Below are 6137 nucleotides of genomic sequence, written 5' to 3'. Positions count from 1 at the left end.
AACAAGGAGACCAACGATCAAGATTGGATAAGAATTATTACATCCGGTGTGTTGGTTTTAAAGTTATCCACGTGTCGCGTTCTGCAGGTAGCAAAACAAGGAAAAACAGGGATAAGAAAAACAGCGGATTATTTTCCACAATTTGTAGGAGGGAGGCTTAGAACTGAGTCTTCGCTTTTATCTATATTTCTCCGATCCACAAGTGGATACAGAATAAATTACAAACACACACACACACACACACACACACACACACACTTACACAATGTGTACGACAAGGTTCGATCCCACGACCTCCTCCCCTAGGTGCCAGCTCCACAAGCCGAAGCTACCACCACTAGGCTATCTTAGTATATAATTGTCACTTCTAACTAGATAAGGGTGTTATTTAAAATTAAGGGAGGGCGATGTGAGAGGGCAATGGATGCAAAGGAGGGAGATATGAGAGGGCATATATTATCAATATTAATCTGTAGGGATGTATTAATCATAATATTTTATTTAATATTATTCATTAATTTAAAATAATATAAAATAAAGGTTCAAAGAAAAGAAGTTGTTATGTTTATCTTGTTGTAACCCAAGTTGGTGAAAAATAAATAACTCAAATGTGCAAGTCAATGATAACTCTTGAGAATGATAGAATAGCAAGTCGACTTCAAATTATTTCGAAAACCTTTTTTACGCTCGGCTTCTCTTAAGCAGGTCCATGTCTGGATGGGCCTTGAAATATTGCAGAAAGCCGGAAACGGCCCAAGCCCCATGAAAAGCATTTAGTGGATAATAAGGCTGGTTCTGGGCTTCACACACTCGAACTGGAGGCTCAATGGCCACCATCAACATGCTTTCCTCGTTCAAATCAGAGCTATTGGAATGAACCTGATGCGAAACTTTGGTCCTGCAGCAATAAGAGCAAATATTCTTAGCTACATGTGAAAAAAACAGAAGGGTAGAAAATATATAAGAAACTACTCATATATATATATATATATATAAGAGTATATATATATATAAGAGATATACATGCATATATGTAGAAAGACAGACTACAATGCAGAGAGAGAGAGAGAGAGAGAGTTCTTCTGCAAACTGCAGACATACCTGCCAACACTCCTTCATTATTATAAGTGAGAGAGCATGAGAAAAAGGCAGTTAAAAACTACATAAATGGTGATTTGGGTCGGATTATATCTAAATTAGGCTTCTAGTTTGTGCTAAATGTCACGAGTCTGTAAATGCTAAAATGTGAAACAATGGCTTACTATGTTTGAAGCATATATGAATGCAGAAACCAGAAGCAGGACAAACAAGAAAAGGAAAATCAGGTAATATTGGAAGTCTAATGAAACTAGTTCAGCTCAATAAGGAATGCTTACTTCTCCAGTAAAATAACTACTATTCAAGTTATAAGTTATGAGGATTCCTTATAACAATTGTCAGCAATTATAAATGTCCACTCTGTAACACAAGGAGAATTGAAAGAAAATTCTGAATAACTAAGAGGCCGTTTGATTTTGTTTCAATCGTTTCTGTGTGTAGAAACAGCAGAAACGGTTTCTCCCATTTCTGTTCCAAGAAACAATTTTTTTACCTCAAAAAAGTGTTTGATTTTTCTGTTTCAAGAAACGGTTTCTTATGCATGTATCACTAATTACAGTTATGCCATTAGAATTTTGACAAAAAGGAAGACATCATACATGATTAAAATGAAAAAAACCCAATGTGATAGAGATTCAATAGGGAATATCTTTTTAAATGTCATATAAGTAAATAGAACATAGAGTTTTCTATTACGTAACATATACTCTAACAACTAACATAAAATCATTAATGGTAGCAACTAACATAAGGTCATTAAAATCAAAACATCAAGGTCCATCAATTGGAATCATAGGCATTCCCTTCGATATAGCCATTTGATTTGCTATATTTATCCTCAACATTGACATATGTCTTGCTCCTCTCTGACTTGTGCTTGTAGTTGGAGCAATGAAGTCATCAAGAAGAACTCAATTTTGCAAGATATGTCTTAAGCCTAACCATAATAGAAGTAAATGTCCATTGAGGTCACAAAATGAAGAAGGAAAGTCACCAGCTTACTCTACCAAAACAGGAAAAAGAAAAGGGTCAATCAAATGTAAATGGTATGCAAGGCCATGGAAGACAACAAAAGAGACACAGCCGGCCAAAAACTGGTAGCCAACTGCATTCTCCACAACATATCATGATCACAAATACATGAATCAATTGAGACAGCAAGCAATAGAAAAAACTAAAAAGTGCAAGCTGTTTTTGTTTGGGGGTGTTAAGAATGCTAAATCTGTACAATCTTCACCATCAATATTCCTCATTGTCAAAGTCATGATCACAATGGATTCTGCCAGGCCATCAACAAAAATTTACCAATAACTCAAGGAGTAAATGATACAGATGAGATTTAATAAGAATGATACAACACCCTCAAATACAATATCAGCATAGACTCTTTCAATGAGTTAATTGAAGCAGTAAGCATAAGAAAGAGAAAAGAGGGTCTCTGATTACAAGGCAAATTTTGAATACTCAATGACAAGACTAGTATTTTTGGTCAATCCAAATTAGAGCTCAACACCAAAGTCAAGCCATCAAATTTTCCCCTATTTTTGCCAACCCTTCATCCTAGAAATGTGAAACAATAGCCCCAGCCAATTAAAATTCCAAATCTGAGAGTGCTTGCTTGGGTTACAAGGAAGCAGAGAATATCTGTTCCATTGCCCCAGCACCATTCTCTGAAATTGTGTTTATATGGAAAAGAGAAGCAGAACTTTGAAAAAAAATGAAGTTTCTCTGTTGCTTATATAATTGATAATGAATAAGGGGGCATAAGAAAAAACGATATTGTTAAATAACCTTTTCACTGAACCAACTTCAAACAAATGGAAGAGATTAAAGTCAACATACCCAATATAACTTCTGTAGCATTAGAGTTCATTTTTAGTAACTTCTGTAGTTCAATTTTCCTTTGGGTATTTTTTTTTTTATAACAAAGGAAAGCAACTATTATTAGAGAAAGTCTGAATAGGAGAAGCTCTTATACAGGAAAGTACAAGAAAAGGGGGTGGTGAGCACCACCAGACCCAGAAAAAAAACCTAATCAAGCAGCACAAGAAGCAAAGAAATCTGTCTCCTTATTTGAGTCACTAGGAAAAAAAAAAACTAGCTCATTAAGAACATCAACCACCGATTTGCAATCAAGCCCAACCAGGCTCATTAGTTTCCTTAATTTCTCTACCTCCCTTTTCTTTTAGAACCACTAAAAAGACCTTTAAATTAGCCATTGAAGCTGTTGCTATCTTGAGAATTGAAGAGAGAAGCTAGCTTTGAACCATGTCACAACTAATTGGCCCTATTGTTATGTTAACAATAATGTCCTACTGTCCAACTATTCAAGCACTTGAAACTGCAGTAATATTTCTACAAAATGTACCCAAAAAAAGCTGCGATAATCTAAGAAACCTTCAGTTTTGAACCATGTCACAACTAATTGGCACATCATCACTTATGCAGTCTCTTGTGTCTCCAAAACAATCTTAACTTGGGACAGTAAACTCCTCATTTCCTCTGATTCTCGCCTTTTTTAACTGCATTTTTCAACTCCATCAACAATGATAGGAGGGAGCCGACGTCAACTCATGACAACTATGGCATGCAATGAAATGAAGATTTAAACAATCATAGAGTTAAACAACATGTTCACTAAAACATTTGAATTTAACTCTACTTAAACAACATGTTCACATTCCACTTGGATAAGAGTGGCCTGCTCAAAAATGACAGCCTCTATCTCTCTCTCATGATCGTTGTGGACTCATGGGCACCACTAATATATACAAGGAGAGTGTAAAACGAGCTGAAAAAAGAAAGAGAAGCAAAGCAGGGAAAAAAGGTTGAGAGACCATCATCAGACAAACCAATGGGCAATCAGTAAAGCCATCTTTATTGAATTTTGACAGACTGTTATGTGCTAACTTGCCTTGTAAGTCAGTCATAGAATTAGATTATAATATCCCCATCCCTTAACATATGGAGATTAAGATCACTTCAGATTTCAAACTAGAGAAAGAGGATCTTTGATATTTCTCAACTAATACCCACTTTAAATTTTCTAATCCTAAGTAATCCTTCTTAATTGGTTACAGAGGATTTGTTTAATGTTATCAAAGCCTTCATTTGTCTATACTTATCAGTAACTACTTAATTAGCTACCTCAGAATATCTCATCTCTCATGTGATAGTAAGAAGCAGAGATGAAAAGTTAATTAATAATTACAGAACAAACTAAACTAATATATATACAGTAATACATTAAATAATGTTCCTTCTTTTTATAGCTACCCCTCTCAATTAGGAACAAGGGAACACCCGATTGAATTTCAAAATAGGAGGCCACTGGTGGTTCAAAGAGATTCTCAAAAGTAAACCAAGACAAAATTCAGAAACCAGAGCTACAAATTACAAACACCTACAAATGTAAAGAAAAAAAAAATTGATTGCTTCTCATGAATAAAAACAACAGATATAGATCATATTAGAAATGCTGTTCAACACTTCAACCCTAACTGAATTTCAGGAAACTGAAACAGAGTTTCTCTAGAAGCATTTGTAAATATTTCTGATGTGAAACCTCAAAGATAATCATCAAATGGTGAATATGAAATTGTTCTTAATCCCCAAATTATATATAGACACAAGTTAATACATATGAATACAACAGCAATTCTCACAACTCCAAAATTCAAACTCAAAAGAATCGAAATAATTTGTATTAAAAAAAAAAAATCTGAAGAAGGAAACAGAAGAAACAGAGTGAGATCAAAGGAGTAAAAATCAGCAGCACAATGGGTATATAATCAATCCATTCTCATTGCACTCAGGGCATCTGAAGGGCAACCCCTCCTCCCCATCCCCCACTTTTGGAATGGTTTTCCGACTGCCGCTGCAATTGAAGCAGAGCACAAATCGTACTCCGGCTTCCCATCATTTTCCAGACACAAAAATTCAAAACATAACTGCAATGCAAATCCCTAACCGCATCCAATCCAGGTTCCATTCCATTACAGAGATGAAATCAGATCTGTGAATTAGTGCTCGAAATGATACCTGAGCTTGACGATCGAACTTGTTGCTGCAAGGAGAGTTGCAGTGAGACCGTTCCTTGACGAGACAGAGAGACGCCGAGCTTTGCGAGAGAAGAGAACTTCGAGCTTCGCAAGAGAGCAGAGAACGTTGAACTTCGCAATAGAGTAGAGAACGTCGAGCTTCGCGAGAGAGCAGAGACGGTCGTCGAGCTTCGCGAGAGAGTTGCAGCTTGTGGAGAGCTACAAAGAGATAGAGAGGGTAGGGCGTCGGGAGTCGGGACTTGGGAGGGATTTCACGATTTTTCTCCCGTCACTTTTTGTTTTGAGAAACAGAAAAACAACTAATAGGTATTTCTTCATTCCTGTTTCTAGGAACAAAAATAGATATAAATTTCAATTTTTATTTTATAAATAGGTGAAACAGAACCAAAAAATCAAACAGAAAATATGATGTTTTTCTGTTTCTGAGTACAGAAAACGGAAAAACCATTTCTGGAAACAAAATCAAACGGGCCCTAACAGTCAAAGTGCCAAAATATTAGTCCATGTGACAAGCCTACTGAAACCAATGCCGATGAATGGTATTCAAGTCAATTCTCAGTATTATTTCAGAAATTACAATTGCAATTGGTGTATGGTTGGATTATTGCTGAAATTTTCAACTCCCATGATTCTAGGTTGTATGAGTAGTAAATTACTTGTAGTTATAGTTTTAGTTGGCAGCTAGCCTACAGATTCTATCAATGAGAAGTGTTTCTCATGGTTTCATGGGAGTCCAAACCTCCACTGATTTGGTGGGCATTGAATTCCTACAGTTACTCTAGTTGGGATGTAGAGGTAAATGTCCGAAATTCCATCTTAACTTATCAACATGACATTAGAACAATTCTCATGTGTTCGAAATAAGGTTCATCATACATGCAGGATGGACTTCTAAAAGGTCCAAACCCCCCCACCCCCCACCCCAAAAAAAAAACTGAAAGAAAGCAACACTACAGAATTTCAGATAACCGAGAAAAT

At 36.0% G+C, this 6137-nt stretch overlaps 1 protein-coding gene across 7 annotated transcripts in view; it reads right to left on the bottom strand.

Moving 5' to 3' along the window:
- Nucleotides 1-541: 541 nt before the first annotated feature.
- The window catches only part of LOC122076021 (pentatricopeptide repeat-containing protein At5g15280, mitochondrial), an 11575-nt gene continuing 5979 nt past the window's right edge, over nt 542-6137 (bottom strand). For 2 of the 7 annotated variants that reach the window (XM_042641284.1, XM_042641282.1), the window contains 2 exons: nt 5140-5485; nt 542-898 (listed from right to left, as the gene is read on the bottom strand). The gene's annotated coding sequence lies outside the window, so the exon portion shown is untranslated. Of the gene's footprint in view, nt 899-976; nt 1567-1726; nt 2102-5139; nt 5486-6137 lie in introns of those variants that run through there. The other 5 variants (XM_042641285.1, XM_042641283.1, XM_042641287.1 and 2 more) reach the window with 4 other exon arrangements.

The sequence above is a fragment of the Macadamia integrifolia genome, chromosome 4 (genome assembly GCF_013358625.1).
Source record: "Macadamia integrifolia cultivar HAES 741 chromosome 4, SCU_Mint_v3, whole genome shotgun sequence".
Taxonomy (NCBI): Eukaryota; Viridiplantae; Streptophyta; class Magnoliopsida; order Proteales; family Proteaceae; genus Macadamia; species Macadamia integrifolia.
This window is presented reverse-complemented; position numbering and strand designations above follow the sequence as displayed.